The following is a 19958-nucleotide window of genomic DNA, read 5'->3' as shown; positions in this document are numbered from 1 at the left end:
AGTCTGGTTGCGATGGTTTTAATCAGGAAACGAACAGCAACCGGAAGGGACAAATGGAAGGGAGAAGGAGATACGCGCAGCTTAACCCCGTATACGTTTCGTGTGTCTTTTTCCTTTTCTCCAATTTCCCTCTTTTTCTCTTTTCTCGTGTGGTTTTCCATTACTCTTGACCTTTTTATTTTTGCAGCCATTTACTTCTTTCTATGTGTTTCATTTGTCCCTTGATTGCACCGTTGTAATAGGTTTCAGGAACTTTTTAAAGTTCTCAGTTTATCGTGGATTGTCAAGCTCGCGCGTATTTCTTAAATTTTCTAGAACTTCCGTTCTGTCGATTCGCAAACTTTCATTTGTATCGATGGATTTCGAAACTCCTCTACTTTTATCTCTGCAACTTCTACGTTTGCCATTCCTTCAATTATAAACTATCTGTACTTGGCAGTTTCATGGAATTTCCTGCAATCTCCAGCTTCCTCCTGACCCTTTAAATCTCGACAGAATTATTAGCTTGACCGAAAAGTTTCTTCCTTTGATACGGTGATAATAGATGAACAATAATCTCTGTTTAATATTATTTTATTGAATCAAGCATGATCCATTTCGTTCTACTTTTATTATTACGTTCTTGCATAATTCAATAAACTAATATAAAACAAAAAACATTGTGCGTTTGTTATTTCCTTATAAAACGAAAGACAAACTAATACAAACGTACCGTTTCACACGATAACGTAACAACGTACAGCTTCTATCCGATAAAAGGGAAATTTGAAATTCTTCAAGCTGTGCCACTATCGATGTGAAGCAACGATATATATCCTAATACATCTATTGTAGACGATTAGTTTATGACTTCCCCAATTAGCCTCTCTGGGAATATAGAGACAGTCGAGACCCACACGAGGCCTGCACTGCGTGAAGCCGAATTTACACTGTTTCAGTTTGCAGGAACAGGGCGGATAAACACTGCTTTCGTCCGAGTATGAAACGAGAACGAAAGCAGTGTTTATCCGGCGTGTTCCTGCAAACTGAAACAGTGTAAATTCGGCTTAACGTGAAACGTGTCCATTTCGTCTATCCCGAGGCAAATATACACCCTTAAGTGGATCCTGACTGATTCAGTTGGAATCCACGCGTCTCGGCGAATCTTCTGACCTTTCTCTTTACACTTTATATTCATCCTGATAATAAAAGTTATTTGCCCGCGTTATATTAGGTTGTCCGAAAGGTTGCTTTCGTTTCATAACATTTTTTGTTTTATGTTATTGTATTGAATTACGTTTGATACATTTTATTCTATTGCTACAAAATGGATCATACATAAATCCATAAAATAATATAAAATAAAAAATGTTACAAGAAGAGCGTCACCCATACGTCACCACGGAAGTATACCTGTCACATAGATAAGGGTGACGTGGCGACGAACGTGTTATTTCATTTATGAAACGAAAGAAACTTTTAGGACAATCTAATATGTTGTAATCTCTTCTTCCATGTAAACTCTCATCGTCCTGCTATGTCTCTATTTTTCCTATCTTCTTATTTCTAACATCGCCACCCGATACTTTCGCCGGTATATCTATTTAACCATCGTACCATTCCACTGTAAGTATTCTTCTCTCTTTCTGTCAGCTGAAAGCTTGGTGAAGGCGTGCTTGGTCGACCCTGCATTGGCTCTCGTGATGCTTCCAGCTCGCTGGACCGCGTTAAAGGGAGCTTTTCACCGTCCTGTTCATTCATACGCGAGGTAAATCCTGTTCCAGCTACGTTGGATGCATCGTTTCTATCTTTCACCATCTCTTTTCCTTGTGTTCACGAGTTGTCACATGCAGCTTGTCGTTCCGTTTGATCGAGACGAATCGATAGGTTAGACTCGTGCGATCAAATTCCCTGTTATCGCATCATGAATTTCTGTAATAGCGACCAAAGGTTTGAAGTTGGAAGCGTAACGTCGCAGGACAGAGGAGAAGTTAATTGGATAATGCATTTTCTGTCAGTCATTTTTGTTACGTACGTAACAATATTTTTCTCCTGGTTATCAGGTTACTGTTTGCTATGCAACACCGTCCATAGTTCCACATATTGTGGCAGACTTTTTTAAACGCGATTTCAAATTATGTCAGAGAAATTTTGCATGACAAAGCAGTATTTGTACGTGGCTTCTTCGCGTGTTGATGTAATGTCTCGATATCGTAGCAACCTTCTAAAATGTGATTTCGAATGAAATCTTCAGAATTTTATATGCAAGAACGCTGTTTATATTATGATTGGTGGTTAACGCGACGAGTAACGCGGAAAAGACATATTATGGCTTCAGTTACTATTGCATTATTACTACTTTATTATTATCCTAATTATATTAATTACATTTACTAGAATATTGCGTTGCTATTTAATTGTAATGAATACATTAACTCATTTTTCGTAAATTCTTTATTCTTTATTCAATATATTCTTTATTCAATATAAAGTTCCTCGATATACTCTTTATTATTATCCTAATTATATTAATTACATTTACTAGAATATTGCGTGGCTATTTAATTATAATGAATACATTAACTCATTTCTCATAAGTTTTTGATTTTCTTTATTCAATGTGAGGTTCCTCGATATATAACTAAAACTTATTATTATGTTTCAAAGATCAGGTATTTAGGAGAAATAAAGTGACACAGATACGCGCCACTTGCCACAATATCTTTCAACTAATATGCTCGCGCAAATAAGAAGAAAATAACCACTAGATGCCGATACGCAATATTAAAAGCAATAAAAATTACGAGGGATTTATTAAAACGCTGCCGTGTATATGAAGCCATAAAACGCATAAAAGCGTCGATAAATCGGCTGGTTGGCTCGTTGGCCGCGATAAAATGGCCTAAAAGAAATTTAAACACCCTTCACGGCTAGCCACACGTTCGTCTAAGTGAATAATACGACGCTGCCGGATAATTCAGTAAAATTTACGAGCCACCGTAAACTCGAACTCGTGGCCGATCAAGATACGCTGCGAGATCGAGCGGAATACGTGAAATTTCGCGAATTTGCATCTTGCGTGACACTCGTGCGAATTCCACCGCAATTTCCTTCCTTCCTTATGCAAATGAACTCTCATTCAAACCGTGCACCGTGTATCGCACTCTAAAATCACACCAACCATTAATTTTATAATTCAGCCTTTCATAAGTTATCTGTTTCATTTTAATTAAAAACGATCCGATTGCGTAAATCGTTAAGAGAACACGCGTTCCAGACGAAGATCTTATTACGTGTCGTGTTTTTCCTGTTTGCTCTGTCGATTAATAATCAGTAAAGTGTAAAGTAAAAAATTACTAACGACAGATTAGAATAAGTATCGTAATGTACGCGAGTAATAATTATATTTTGTTACTTAGTTATACAATAATTATATATGCAAGTATATACAGGTAATTTTATAATAAAAAAAAACCACGTGAATTTCATCAATTTATATCTTTTTTCCAAGAGCTAATTTTTTTATGCTTTCATTGATTTCCCGGCCAATTTAACAAACAATAGCTATTAATGGCCAACAAGATACCACTGCGAACGAACAGAGTAACTGAGTGAAATACATAAAATAAATTGCAAAGGTTGCGCGGATGCTGATACAAACTAAAACAATTCCTATTGTTTTTCGAGAATATGCCACAAGCTGCAGGAATAACAATAGCCGATAAAGTTGCATAGACCGTTGGAATAAACGCGTCATGGTCCAGTAAGTTGGTAGATGGACGTTGCTTTGGTGCAATGGCACGTGGCCAGCAGGGTCGAAGTTGTAAATTCTTCTTCTTTTTTTTTTTTTTCACCGACCACGAACCTTTTCCACGATTTACGATCGCGCCACGCGATTCATTTCTTGGACGTGGCTTTAATTTCCTACGGATCTTCAACGAAGACAACGTCTGACAGTGTAGTGATACGACTACTTCAAAGTACTGGCGGTAAATCGTGAAGCAGATTTACGGTTCCTTTGTAGCTAAAAGCTTTCGAGCAACGTTTCACGAAAAGTCCTCGCTATTCACTTCGTGGGAATCGTAGTTAGCACCGTTTGGATAATTAGAACGTAACCATCGATGCGGATATTTAAGAAAATAAAGCAAATAAGCTGATGTGCTGGTCGCCATTCTGTGTTAAAATTTCCTTTTGTCTTCTCCAGTTAATATAACGCATATTTTTATTTAGACATATTGCAAAAGCTATAGTATAAGACACAATTTAATTAAGCTTAAAATATAATTATAAACGATGTCATATATTAATAGTTATGAATGTAACTATAAACATAATTTAATTTGATTAAATATAATTATAAGATACATACAGGACGAGTTAAAAGAATATGCGATATACCGAAGATCACAGTGGTTTGTATTTTATAATTAGCTAGTTTCCCATTTTTGTATAATGTAAATAAGAATTTAAATTCACAGAATAGATATGCCACACCTACACATGCTTCCTACGCTCGCTGTATTTTCAGAAAATATAATTAGTCGCCTTTATGGAATGATTAAAATTTTTGCCCAGTATACTACGTTTGTTAAGAACATTAATAATTATCCGATACTATCCTTATACTTATACGAAATACTTGTAGCATCTGAAAGCGTTAAAAGGAAGCAAAACATCCCTAGACCAGTAAAAGCTTTCGTTCCCTAATCTTCTTAATGTATAACGCTTTTTTATCCGTAAAAGAAATATAGCGCTTCTATAGCTCCAAGAGAGTCTTGAGAGTCTCAAATATAGAGATATTTCCCTTAAATCCTCGGTGGACATTTTCCGTAGAAACAAACATTGTTAGCAAATTTTAGATTATCTTCGTTTTCCATCCAAGTTGTATATATTTATATATATATATAACAAGAAAAGTCACTTTTCTGCCTAGAGTAAGTAGGTGTTTTTCCAGAATTTCCCAAAGATGTTGCGTGTTCGAAGGGAATCAGCTTTTGCAAATCCTATATTTCGAATCTGACGTCGGTGGAGCTTATGGCGTGGCTCGTGAATAGCGAGAATGGCAGCTGGATACGGTCGACTTGGCACAATACCCTATTTCCTATCGAAATTCCTACATTTTCACAAAAATCACCGCTAAAGTCACATTTTAAGGAGCATCGACAATAAATGTTCCTTTTCACGCGAAAATTTGAAAGAATAGAAGCTGGGAATTCAAATATTAGATCAAGTTGAAGAGAAAATACTTCTTCGTTCTTTACACACGATTCTAACTGTCACGTCGATAATAATTATTCCAGGAAATTGGCTTTAGTCTCATTTCAAACGGCATACCTTTGCCCATAACAGAACAGAACAGTCAAAGTGTGAAATCAATTTTTCTGCGTTTTATAACCCGTCAAATACCAAATCATTTTCGAGTGGCTTCCTTTCATTCGGGCTGCGTAAGCCATGGTTTATACAGGAAGATTATACATCGACCTATGATATTCCGAGACATTTCACAATCGAGTCTTGTTCTACAACGGTTCTAAATGGAAAGCCCACGCAATGTTTTATGTGTTAGCCCCTTTTTACCACAGCACGTCACACACGACTCGTCGAGCTGCAAGAACTATTGACCCCACGCAACAAGAAGCAGAGACGATTGATGAAATCGTACAAAACAAGTTTCAGCATTAAAATGTCAAACAGCCAAGCTAATCGTTTTAGTTAATTCCGTAAGAAAGGGAAATGGTCCGCTCGTCCCTGTGCCATATCTACTCATAGACACATTCTACTTGCCAAATCTTGGAAAGAAAACGTCACGTTTTAACCATTCATCAGTATCTTCAGGAGAATCTCTAAATCTCCATGATCCAGCTCTTCTAACGTCGAGACCCTGATCAGAGTCTGTCCCCGACCGGTAGATGGTCCACGGTGAGTTCCACGGCCGTTCTATCTTCGTAAGAAAAGAAAAAAAGAAAGAGGGAGCGCAGGTCGATAGGATGACCTTACTTAAGCGCAGAGAAAGATCGTCGAGGCTGTATCATCCGCTCTTTCCTTCCCGTTGTTACGTAATCGGCCTCTAGGAGGCTCGGTTGAGACGCGACGATAGCTTCGACGGACGGCAATGATCGAGAAACGAGGTGGTGGGACGAGCCACGCGGCCGCTACGCGAACAGCGTGGTGGCACGTAGTCCACGAAGAAGAACACCACGAGTCTGCCTCCGATGCGACTACTGGCCGGAAGTGGCCACTGTGGATCCGGTCACTCGACGTCGATGATACGTGTACTGTGTTTTCATCGGTATCAACCAGATAATCGACGATTTTCTTCAGACGTTGAGCGGTTAGTGGATCGTTTTCTTCGCGAGGACGACGTTTGGAATTGTTTGAAGCGAACATTGGAATTTGACAGACGACGAAAAATTTCAGACAGCTGGAGGATTTTATTTCTCTTAAGATACCGAACAGTCGGTGAACGTTTTCCCTTTGTGAAGAGAACGTTTGAAATTGTTTGAGGTGGACGCTAGAATTTGATTATCGACGAGGAATTTCCGGCAGTTCGAGCATTTCCTTGCGTGAGAATCGTTTTCTGAAAGATATTGAACAGTTAGTGGACTCTTGGGAACAGTGTTCGAGTTTGTTCGAAGTGGATTTTTCAACCAAGTCAAACTTTGGATAATTTGAGAATCTTTCCTTTTAAAATACTGGACAGTAAGTGAATTCTTTTCGTTGCTAAGAGAGTGTTTGAGTTTGTTTGTACATCCTGGCATCTGATAGAGGATTTTGAATGGTACAAGGATTCTCTTAATTCGGAATCTCATCCTTTAATATATTAGCAGTTACTGGATTCTTTCCTCAAAATTAATAAGAAGAGTGTTTCACTTTGTTCGATGTGAAGACTAGAATTTGGCGAAAGAGCAGTTTAAACAATTCACTGATTTTCTTGAATAAGTATCTGTTTGTTTAAGACATGAAATAGTTGAAAGATTCCCTAGGAGGAATGTAAACAATTAGAAGATTCCACAGGAAGAATATAAACAATTAGAGGATTCTGTAGAAGTCTGAGAATGTTTGACTTAGATTGAAGTGATCACTCGTGGATGTTCAATTTGGAGGTACACGCTTCTACCTTGGAAGAAAATGGATGGAAATCTTCGAATACTGAAACGTTGCATGGAAAAGTTGTAAAACAAATCTTGAACAATTAGAAAATTCCCCGAAGAAGATTGTTTATGCTAATTAGAGGCAGATGCCGGCAGACCTTGAATCTCGAAGAACAAACGAGTATCGTGATTCAGGCAGAAGAATGAAAAATACACTGTGAAAATTGCGGAAGAACCTGACGAATTTGAAAAAACAGAGAAGAACACAGTCGTGGTTGTTTTAAGGTAGAAATAATCGAAAATTATTTATAATCTTTTAATTATATAATTTTTGGAGATAGTTGGATAGAGGATGGAAAATTCAGAAAACCAAATTAATTTCACTTTCAGTGAAATGCAATATAACGCATAATCAAGACATTCGCAATCTAAACGACGAGTTAGCTCGTCTTTTCAAGTCGACGGGAAAGGAACTGTCGAGAGAAGGCGAATCTTCCGTCGAATAGAATTGGGATAAAAATACATAAATATAGAAAGAAAAAAAAATCTCAATGGAATGTTATGGAAATGTAGAAATAAAATGTGACTAATCTGATAAACCTTGAACTTTGTCCAGTAACGCTGGTCAGTTTTCTGTGATCGATGTCGATTCTCGTTAATCACGAAGTCACGGTGTCACAGCGTTTGATTTAAACAAACAAACATCGTGAACTTTGATGTCCGATCTGAATTTGTCTCTCTCTCTATGTGTTTTCTTTTTTTTTTTTTTTTTATTTTTTTGTCTTTGCCTGATTATAAAGTATGATTTAGAAATAACGAAAGACGAATATTGGCTCGCGAGCTTTGGCATTTCTTTCCTCTTCTCCGAACTTCTTCGGCCAGGTAAACATCATAATTCCTAGAACACGGGTGAGCTGATATTTGGTTTGAATATTATCGAGTAGACGTCGATCAGAATTCCATAATTACGATAAATTTCGCAGTCCATTGAAGCTCAGCGAGCAAAAAAGGAATTCTGTATCAAGAAAATTTAAATTTTCACCAGGTATATATCTTTCCTTCGATTTGAAATTTCAATTCACTCGTCGAGATTTCTTAAGGCCCGAAGCCACAAGCGCGTGTATTATTCTTTTCGTGTTTATTGTTCCTTTTGGAATTCTTGACGAGTCGAATGCACGATCGATGTTGGCAATAGAAACGTCAGCTTATTTCATAAGCGTGACGAATAATATTTACGATAATTCGAAACGTTGAACGTCAGTTCGAGACGTCAAACGTCATAACAATTTTATCTCGTCGAGTTATCGCAAATTCTGAAAAAAAAGAGAAAAAGAAAAGAAAGAGCAAGAGGAAACGAAGAAAAAAGAAACGAAAGATAGAATCGCTTAAAATATTCGACTGGGTCGGACTGGACGTTAATTTTCGATGATTAAATAAACCCCGCATACGTCACTAAATTGATATCGAAATGTTGTCGGTTTGTTTAGTTTCCCCAGCTGTGTTTAACATATAACGCGAACGTTTACACATGTGTTGCGGATATTCGCAACGAACCGATGCAAATTTCACGTGTAATCGATGGCCGGTACGAATGCCAGAGAAAAACGAACATTGCCGTCTAATGGAACGAAAACGAGGTAATGCGATGGGCAATCGGTACGATACTAACCGACGTGTTCCTACGTGTGAGTAAATCGAAAAATGGGTATTTCCGCGATATGAAAATTTCCTCGCTGGTAGAGATGTCTTTTTTTATCGTTGTTTCTGAAACTGTCAATTAAGATCGTTATTCACCGTTTACCGACGTTAGAGAGCTTCGGAGCTGTCGCCAACAATTTCTGCGACTCTTCGCGACAAATTTATATTTTTGGATTGTTATCATTGCACATTGACGTGCAAAATCAAAGGATCGCTAAATTTCCCATGAAGAATCGTCGGTTTTTAAATCGTTAGAATTTCGTGAGAAAAGATCACGGTGTATCTTGGATTATTATAGTCCGTCGGTGGCAAACTTTTCATTTAAATTCCAATAAAACGACGACAGAAAATCGTACGTCAAGTTGGACGAACTCGTTCTAAGGGGGTGGCTTCGATTTTCGACTTCACGTTGATGAAGAATATTTTTCCGTGTCCGCAGAGACGTTTCGATTTGTACAACTTTCGATAAGTATTTTCACTTTCCGATCGGCTACACGACGTAGAAAAGCATCATTGTGAAAAATGTACCCGAGGATCGTTGTACGATTTTCTTTATCACGAAATTGTGACAGTTTCAACGTGGATAATATTTCCTTGGGAATTCCGTGATTTTTTAACTTTGCCACGATGGATTTACTTATATAGTTCGTTTCTCGTTTAATTTTCACGTTTTTGTTTATTCGCGGAAAAATGGCTTGTAATTGACGTAATAATTCGAGGTTTTACGGAGTCAGAACGATTTTATATTCTCGTAATTTTAGAATTCTTTCTCCACCCAGTGCCGATTTACATCTGAATGTTTTGCGATCTCGGTGTCTCGTGATTTTAAAATATGAAATTTCATATTACGAAGATTCATAGCTTGCATATTACCTTAAAGAGTATTCAACGTTGTAGGAAGATGGTGACGCGAAATTTCCATTGCCGGAAGGTTGAACGGCCTGAAAGGACGGAAAACATCTTTGCATATAAATCGATGGTATACATACAAATAAGACGAGATAAATTAGCGTCACCAGCCGTGGATCCTTCAGACGCGCTCTCCGACTTTAATTAATACAGAAAACGAAAACGTGATCGCGAGATAATACGATATCTTCTCGAGGAATTCCTCTCGCGAACCCACCGCGTTGACCTAACCTTTCGATTAGACTGTGAGACAGAGTCGTCTGTTGCGACGAATGAACCGTGTTTTCACAGAAAAAGTCAACCGATATTTTAATTCGACGAGATTTAGATGCAACTCGAACGGACGAGCAATATTTTCTGCCGACAAAGCAACATTCGACTCTTTACGAGTCTTTGAACAACTTGCAGTCGCGATGAATCTCCTTTTCTTTGAACTTTATCGAAACTTCGCAACAATTTGTTTGGATTTTCGAAATATTTTGAAATGCAAAGATATCCTCCGTTTCAATCGTATCATCCGTTTTACATGTTTGTGAAGTATTTACGACAGACGTAAAAATAAATGAAACGAATCTGTTCTACATTTAAGCATTCGAATGTTATTCTAGGAAACGTTGGTTTAAGTATTGCGTTTTGTATGAAAGAAGATGTTCTTGCGAGCTGAAATTTCATGCATAATACATGGAAATGGTAAGTAGCGTGTGCATCGATATCAATCTAATCGGTTCACTGACTGAACGTTATTCAATGCGTTGCATACCGGGCACGATGCCGCTAGGGAAGACAAATGGTGTCACACGTACATACTTAATTGATACGCGTCGGTCTGCCTATGCTAGTTATCGCCATTCCGTGATTTATTACGGCACCAATAAATCGGAGCATAATGCGTGTGACAGTCGACGGGTTAGTGACCAACTAATCTCGAGTTCCAGAATCATAGTATTCGAAAGTTCAAATGGTTTACTCTAGAATTCTGAAGTTCTGCAATTTATCGCAGCTTTTATAATTGTGCAGTTTAATATTTTTCGAGTCTCAGGATTTTTTAATCGCAGAGAATTCTCGGATTTTAGAATGTCCAATTCTAAAGTTGTAGAACGCTCGATTTTTAGAGTTTAGACGCTTTAAGGTCCTAGAGTTCCCGAGATATCGGGACTTGGTTGCTAGAGTTCTCAAAGTCCAGAGCTCTGATATTCCCAATCAACAATGTTTAGAGTTCTGATGTTGTAAAATTCAAGAATTGCAGATTTTTGAACTCTTCGCATTCCAAATTTAGAATATGTCAATGTTCCAAAGTTCCGGCTCTTTACAGTACAGAACTTTGTTATTCGAGTTCTAAAGTGCTGGATTCCAGAATTCGAGAATGCAGGCCACTTTAGAATCGTGAAGCTCGAGTTCTACATTTCCGAACTTCTTTATTTGATAGAACTCTCGAGTTCGACAGATCAGAGCACTCTAGAGTGCCAAAGTTCGAGTTCCCGAGTTCCAAGGTAACTTATCGACTTTGACCGTCCAGAGCACTCTATGGTTCTAAAATTCGAGTTCTAGAGTTCCGAATATCAGATCTCTAAAATTTACGTGTTCGTACGTCCGTAAATTTCGAGATTTTTAGAATTCTCTATAACATTATCTACCTCAAGAATTCAAGATTTATGATTCTAAAGTTCCAAAGTGCATCAACACTCGTGTTTTCCAACTTGTCGTACTCTCGATCAATAGAATTTCGAGCACACGATTGTCGAAGAAACCAACGAACGACAAATTGACCGCGACGCGATTAATCACCAAAACTAATTAACATCGGCGCCTCTTCGATAGCAATCAGATCGATAATTCATTAGTGCAAGGTTGAGGAGAAATGGCGAATGCGTCGCGGCTCTATTATGCTTTTTTCACTTCGTGATATTAATCGTTGGAAACCGGATCAATTAACAGTGCTAATTAGCGTTCGCATCTATGCATCTCGCTTTCAAATTCAGATAGAAAACGATATAATACTTGGTTCTTTGTCAGACGAAGAAGATCGCTGACGGCAAAAATATCTCTTGCACAGAGAGAATTATATTTTGATGGAATTGTTCAACGATGAGTGCGAAGAGAATTGAAATGATCATGCTGGTGGAAAATTTCACTCGAATATTATACCGAATTTGATGATCGTTGCCGGAATGCTTCTCGTGAAATTGCGGCATAAGTTCATCTTATTTCTCTGTAGGTATACAGAAACTTTCACAATGCAGAGTATTTATATAAACGAAAGTGGAATTTAATAATTCTAGAACTCAGAAATTACGGCAGATATTGTACGTACGTCGTACACATCTCTAAAGGTGTTTCTCAAATCTGTTTTTACTTTCCTTTTAGCCATTATCAGCGATGAAATTGGTTGAATATTCCTCTATATTTCAGCAGAATTAAACTTTCCAATAGAGCTCATCATCTTTTGGATAATTTTGACGTATATTTTAACGTTAAACGTAACAAGAGTAAATCAATTGTATCGTAATTACACAAAGAAAATTTCTTTTGCCTGTGAAACGAAGATTATTCTAATAGCTAATCCGAATAAATGAATATGAGAAAATAATGCAAAATTATTTTCACGAAACTCAAACGATAAACAGTGTAATACAGAAATAGAAGCTACTTATAGCGCTGAAATAGAACTCAGAAATTGTACGCCTTCGAGTGCGCACGGAATTTCATCCTTGTAGACAGTGGATATACTCTCGAGTGCGTTTGTATGTTGGCTCTAAATCTGGATCTCAAGTTGAGCGGTCGATAAGTGCGCGATGATTCGTCTTAATGCGTTTGATCGCTTGTATCGTAACATGGATAAGTGTTCGCTGAGATACAGGCCTGAAACAGATGCACAGAGTTTAATTTTGGAAACAGGAATAAGAACTGCTAAAACCGGGAGAAAAATTACATTCATCCATACTCTTTCTACCGATATCGATTTCCTTACTTTTCTTCATGCTGTCGTGTTTTCTCGTTTATTTTCTAACATTAAGAAATATCTTCGACCGGAACAAAATATAAGAAAGACGTTATTGGTGTACACGATCTCTCGCTTCGATCTTAAACATCTTCGAAACGTTACGAATTCCTTTCATAAAACGAGAGCGAGATCGGAATATTAAAATTACAGGATCATGCAGCAACATCAACGTAAGAATTGCCAAATCTTTATCGAAATTCTATGTCATTCCGTGGATTCCAGTTGGATTTTACATACATAAATTAGATTTCACAGACTGAGTTTCAGAAATATTCAGAAAGGACGCGTTCGAATAAATCTCTTTCTTTGCATTTGCTCGTCTGTCTTATTACCGAGTACCTTTCGTCTGCTAAAATAAGATCGAAGCACAAAGCTTGAAGAATCGTGGCGAGGCTCAAACTTCAGCATAATTCACAGCTGCAAATCATGGCTTAACCGAATCGCATACAGCATCCCGTATAATCCAATAGAACAACGACAGAAACACTCCATAAACCGTGCAGACAACAAGTCCCAGTGGCCGTCATCCGAGGTCTGGCTTCAGCAATCGCAGGTCAAACTCGGTAAAGCTCGCTCGGATAAGAAACTCGTTAAGGATAAGAAATTCGTTTATATAGAGAATAGTAGCGTTTCCACTACACAGACCATAGTAAAGAGTAATGTTTATTGCCAAGCAGAGAGAGTTACGGAAGTTGGTTGCAACTGAACGCTCGGAGGGATCCCGCCGTTTAGACGGTCTAAATAGCTGGAACAGCTGCACCACTTCCACCGAGTGGCCGTATATCAAGTTCTTAACAATAGGAGGACAGGAATTCTCTCGGTGCCAGGGATGTCGGATAATGGGTTGGCTGGCCGCGAACTTCCACGTGCGTGCTTTTCCAAGGCTGCCATTGGTAACACTGACTGATGGCAATTAGCTCTTTTACTATCGGAATGGGTTTTAATGCTTGGAGGGGCCGTGTGTTAAGTTTGATCAACTTGCTCTTACAATTTCTTCTCGCCTTCCTGTCCTTCATCTTGCTATTGGTTCACGTAGTTTCACAGTGGATCATGAGGATATATGAAATCTTTGACGAACGTATCACGATGTGTTGTAACTCCGCGTTCTGAGATTTTGTTAGCACTCTCATGTTTATCGTAGCGATAAAGTTTGGAACTAGAGCGAGAATGAACGTCAAAGCTGCAAGATTGTTAACGTGTCATCAACTGTCGATGATCCGTTAACTGATAAGTCTCGATATTCAACGAGATCATCTTTAACAATGTACAGTATAGTAGTTAAGAAAAATATTAGCACAACGTTGTACCTATTAGGACATTTGTATAGTAATTGATCAGGCCCAGTGTTAAGTTTCGGATTTTCTGGTAGTGCTTTTATCCAACTATGAAGGTTTGATATCATGAAAATGAAATGTATAGAACCGGATGGAAAAACACTGTAAGTGGAAAATAAGGGTAGCACAAGGCGTCGTGTAGGTTTGCGGAGTAAATATCTTGTAGCTTCTATGTAGATTTTCAGATTTGTTTGAAATTCGAACAACATAATCATGACAGTCGTGTCTCATTACAAATCCAATGAAGTTTCAAGATGTTTTCTATAACACGTGCGACCTATACGCGAAAATTTTCTACCGTAGCTGTTCAAACACATTTGTGAGTCATTGTATATCGACTTAACCGCAGCCTAAGATTTCCACATGGTCGAAGAAATATTATTAAATGAAAAACTTCTCGTTCAATTGTCTGACCCTTCACGGCGATAGACTTCGTGTCGTAAATGTTTAAACGCGCTTAAGTACACCAAGGCTAACGCCTTTAAGGCTTGACGGTATTATTATTCCCACGGGTATAAGTCAGAACTTTAAACGGTGCTGTATCTATCTAGTTGTCTGTTTAGTAAACCGTTTGGCAAGTGTAAACCCGGCTATCCACGGTTTCCTCTGGAATCAATTTTCCCGTCAGCGTTTTCAGACGTTACAAGCAACCGTTGGAATTTATGCGATGCCATAAAACGTGTGTCCCATAGGGGCCGCTCTTGCGTCAGTATCTGTCGCAATAATCTAGTAACACGACGTTGATGGCGCGGCGTCTTACAGCGCGGTATTCGAACGAGGATTCGCGACAAAAGTCAAAACTCGCGGGCTACGTTGGCAGACCACGTCCGCAGAACAGATTCGCACGTTCACGGACCATATTCGCACATTTTCACGTTCCACTGTACGGCATTTGAATGACGATTCGGGACAAAAGGGCACGTTTGCAATGTTCCAGGCCACGTTCGCAGTTATACGAGACACATATCGGGACATGCATCTCATATATGCGGAAGTAGCGTGTGTTCCGCTGCCTCGATATTGAAAAGGATTCTTAAGCTATTCATATATCTATATATGCGGTATATGGAATTATTCATATGTACATTTGTTTGTTTATTTATTTATAATTACTTAATATATCGTCGAATTATACATGTATAATTTTTAGACACTTTTGCCTCGTATTAACTCTATATATTTATATATTAACACTTTGACTGCCACACAGAAATCATGTGTTTCGCTGAGGACGCCAAGGGAATATTTCTATTACTCAAAGCATATAATGGCAAAATCTTTTACTACAATTATTATCACGATATAGGTAATTCTTTTTCTGTAATACACGCGTTTAGAGATTACATTTCGTTTATTAACTTTTATCCAAGTTTAAAATCATAAGAAGCTTAAAATTTCTGTTGGATTGGCAACTAAGCGACAGCGGATTTTGTCAATACCACCTAATGACAAAATCTGCAATCGCTTAGTTGCCAACCCAATACTTCGTTTAGATTATGAACGTTATTAACACTTTGACTGTCACGCTAAAATCACATGTTTCGCTGAGGACGTCATGAGAGTATTTTTATTATTCAAAGCATATAATGGATAAATAATAATAAATTGATGATCTAAGATAACATTCTTCCCCAATGGACCGTTTATCTTATTGGTGGTCACGGGTGGCCACCGTGGCGTCTTGCTAACGGTTGATAGCGACATATTATAACGAGGCTTCGTTTATTTCAACAAACCATTCGCATTCGTTATTTCGTCGTAAGCAAAACGTGCAGAATATATCGTTGAAACGTGTAGAAGATATTAGTAAACAGTATTTGCTCATTCTATGTATAATAGTAAGGTATGTTCACGTTTCTAACTTCGATTATATGATTATAAAGCAGCATTTACGATTATTTTCTAAGCTGTGTTTATAATAATATTCGTAGATTAGCCCTCAAAGATATGGATGCAAACACAGTACACCGTTAGATGCAAGATTTGTTCTCATTTTTTTTTTATTCATGTTCTAATAAAAATGTTTAATTGTTCAACCGGGCACTTCTTATTTCAAAGTATCTTCTATTTATCGGTTATATTCAAAATGTCCTAACTGTCAATTTTCATACAATTTTTACAATCGTAAAAAGTTCAAGCGCACGGGTCATCAATGATCACAGTGGCGTCACAGGAAAAACCGTAACTGGTTATATATGACCAACGTGGCAGTCAAAGCGTTAACTACGGTTATCATTGTTATCATTATCATCATTATTATTATTGTGATTATTATCGTTATCAGTTTTGTATAACCAAAACTGACTTCAAAATATCGAGGTCTCAATTTGAAAATATTGCAGAGGACGTTTAGTGGCTCTGATAGAGAAATCTTTTCCGGGACAGGAGCACCAGAAGTTCTCCCTGTATGCGACAGCCGGCCGGAAGGAAACGAAAGGATTGGATGGAGGATTTAAAGAAAAACGGCCACGTTTGCAGGTTTTCACGTTCGTGTCGCGTTCACAAGAACGATACGCGACGAGACGACATCGTCTTTTTCTTCAAATTCTTTGTTCTTTTTGACAGATTCTTCTAAACCAATAGCGTTCCTCGAAATTGGTTTTCTTAGAGCGTAGGTGTGCACCGAAGTATTCGAATCAACAGTATTATTCGTCGCTAGATTTCCAAATTACATACATGGTCAGAGCAATGGATTTTTTATTTTAATTTTGATAATTGACAAAAATATACAAGCGAATTTTGACGCTGAAAATTTATGTCGATTTTTCTTCAAGTGGAAACACGATTGTGTGTATGTCGTAGTTAATAATTATAACTATTAGTAGTAGCTAACTATAGTTAACAGTAACAGTAGCTAATTCTTGTATGCCAGAATGAATAATTATTGTATAACATGTGGCATAAGTGTTATCAAGATTTCGAGAATTTCAATCTTATCTCTATTTGATGCTGTTTCACTTTGTTAACATTTAACCTTTACCTTGGCAGTTACTCATTTAATTTAGCATAATTGCGATAATATGCATAATTTATCGTATTGAGTTTAAACACGTTGCAACACGTCAACTTTACCAAAGTTTTTAAATCTTAACTGTTGCAGTTATTTCTCGTTCTCGTTGAATTTCAACGTTTTATTAATGTTTTAATATTCCAGTATCTTTAATATTTATTTAACCTTAATAACATCGAAATATTTAACGCTTATTTTGATAATAATTCTCAAGACTATTACATGCCGAAGACCATTAACGTTATCATTTTTGCTGGATCACCGGCCGCCTTCCATTATTTGGAGCGACACGACATTAATCAATCTACCAAGCATCAAGGTCACTAATGACGTAATATCGCCAAAATGTGTCCGATCGAGGATGAACGTTATTTGACATTCCCTGATGTCAACGTCGTCGAAAGACACGCTTTCCTTTGCCAATATTTCGCAAGCATTGTCGACGTCCCGTATAATAAAGTTACAGCTTCGAGGTTATCGTTTGTCGCGTTATTCGTACCATTTTAATTAGTTATAATATTTAACGACGCTTCTGCTAATTAATATTTAGCTGGAAAATACAATTTTTTAAATCGCAATGTTCCGTATTACGAATAATCTAATTTCTAATTTTTATTCGAATTTTCTATCTCAGTTGTGCCTACGAAATTCTGTTTTCTTTTCTTCGCAAAAAGATTATCGAAATCCTACTTATTATCGCAGCAGGTCGCCTTTTTCAAAGGAAGAGGATTAAAATCGATTTGCTTTTTCGCTCGGAAGAATTACTTAAGTGTCACCTATAATCACGCGAAACGACTCACTCCTTTTTCGCAAGAAGATTACATTTAAATGCAATCTGTAATCACACGGAATAATTGTTTCTCTGATTTTTTCCCAAATCCACTTTTCTTCATCTTCCAAAGGAATCGTAGCTCTTCTCCGACGGAGAAAGAAATAATCACGTAAATCGCATAATTTTTCTGCTCATCGCAAGAACAAGATTATTCGAATACACTTGTAATAACGCGATAGCGAAAACCACGGACGAGACGTTTTATCGCAAGAAGAACTCTATTTCTATGGACATAATGGATCACGTGCAGCCTTATATTGCACGATTCCTCGCATAGTTGGCGCACCAGGTCGTGCAGTTTCCGGCGGAAACACGCGCAATTAGCGCGACCCTCGGCTTTCTCCTCAAATTCGATATTTCATGTCACGATAGTACTTAAACTTGAGTCAGTGCTGGAAAAGAAACATCGAAGAAATGAATCGAGTAAATGCCTCATGGACGTTACACGTGTTCATTGGAGAAAAGATCGATCGTGACCGTGCTTATGAATACTGAAATTTCCATACGTTCGTGGGCGTTCTCGAGCCGAAGTGCGAATAAGAAAAGAAAATATCGTCTGAATTCTTGGAACGTTTTAGGAAAATTGTCCCTTAGGCTCGAACAATTTGTATAAATAAAGCGATCAGCTTGGACTTGGTAAACATGACTGGTCGATCAGAATCAAGCGGAATTTTCTATTCCCCATTATCTTTATGTAGCAGCTCGTGAAAGTGTTTGAGCGATAGTAATTGAGCAGTCAGAAGTTATTGGATTGGTAACTAAGTGATTGCGGATTTTATCGATACCACCTAACGACAAAATCCGCAATTACTTAGTTGCCAAACCAATAGAATTTTTATGTACGACGTGTCGTAGGAAACTTTTGAAATTTCATTAGCGCCATAATCGATAGACCGCGAATTTTTATGCAAATTCGTATCTTGGAGGATATGAAAAGGTGGTGTCTCGGTAGGAAATTATTTTACCTAGCTATAGCTAGTTTCACCTGGTAAGTATTATAGGAAACACTGTACATTGGATATTCTATGTATTTTTTCATATTGCGTACAAAATTCCTATAAGCATTTCCTTTATAATATAAATCGTTTACCTAACTTCCATTTTTATTAATTGCATTTATGAAAATAAATTTATGAATTTGCGTAACCATCCACGGTCCATTTTGCTATTTATATTTTATTACCACATTTTACTATCTGTAGATATAACACGAAACGTAGGATTGAAGGATTAAATAATAAATTAAATAGCAAACGAAATAGATGTTCTTCTACGCTAAGATCATCGAAGTGACTAGTTTAGAACGACCCGAACATCTTGCAATTGGTATTCCTTGCGAGTGATCCAGCTTTCTGATCACGGCGTCACCACCCACGAGCACGTCGATTAATTAAACGGTGATATTTCCAGACGGCTGACAAGGCCTTGGCGAACATTCTTTTTAATCAAAATTGCGACATGTTTACGCGTAATCCCACGCATGCAACGATATCGCCTTGTTTGTCTCGTTTGTCTGTACGCGTCCACATGAGGCAGGAGGTCAAATTCAAACGTCAAACGTTAAGGCTCGTTTAAACGCGTGCAACCGTTTAGTCGAGTGGCGAGTAATTTGCTAACTTGTTGTGTGTGGGCGCTGAAATTTAGTCGAGTAGATCGATAAAACGATTTAATCGAGTAGATCCATTTGATTAGATTTGCCTGGTTGTATACGGTGCTTCCATCATACTCGCTACTAACCAACTAAACTTGTTACTAAACTCTACTAATTCCAGTTACTTTCTACGTACTAAACTCCAATACCTAACTAAACTTCAATAGTAGTTGCCTTATAATTGTAATTGGCTCGGATCATTGGATGGTGGTTGCGCGTCTGAACAAGATCGCTTAAAGACGATCGATTTAGAAATTTGCCGTGAACGTGAAAAATGAATGGATTTGTTTGTAGTAAAACAGTTCAATCGGAATTTGTCTACCCCACCAGGCTTCTTCTTTGACCTTATTATTAACCAACTAAACTCGTAACTAAACTGTGTACTAATTCACTTTCTATGTACTTGAACTGTTTAGTTAGCAACAGCAATTGGCTACTCGTCGCTCGGCTAAA

The 19958-nt window shown here is 37.7% G+C and overlaps 1 protein-coding gene and 1 long non-coding RNA gene across 6 annotated transcripts in view; both read left to right on the top strand.

Moving 5' to 3' along the window:
• The window catches only part of LOC126924732 (uncharacterized), a 95219-nt gene that overhangs the window by 48111 nt on the left and 27150 nt on the right, over positions 1-19958 (top strand). The gene's annotated exons all lie outside the window — the stretch shown is intronic.
• On the top strand, positions 546-7669 carry LOC126924755 (uncharacterized). The gene is made up of 2 exons (XR_007713647.1): positions 546-7355; positions 7461-7669. It is a non-coding gene; the product is annotated as an uncharacterized LOC126924755 (long non-coding RNA).

The sequence above is a fragment of the Bombus affinis genome, chromosome 15 (assembly GCF_024516045.1).
Source record: "Bombus affinis isolate iyBomAffi1 chromosome 15, iyBomAffi1.2, whole genome shotgun sequence".
In the NCBI taxonomy this organism is placed as follows: domain Eukaryota; kingdom Metazoa; phylum Arthropoda; class Insecta; order Hymenoptera; family Apidae; genus Bombus; species Bombus affinis.
This window is presented reverse-complemented; position numbering and strand designations above follow the sequence as displayed.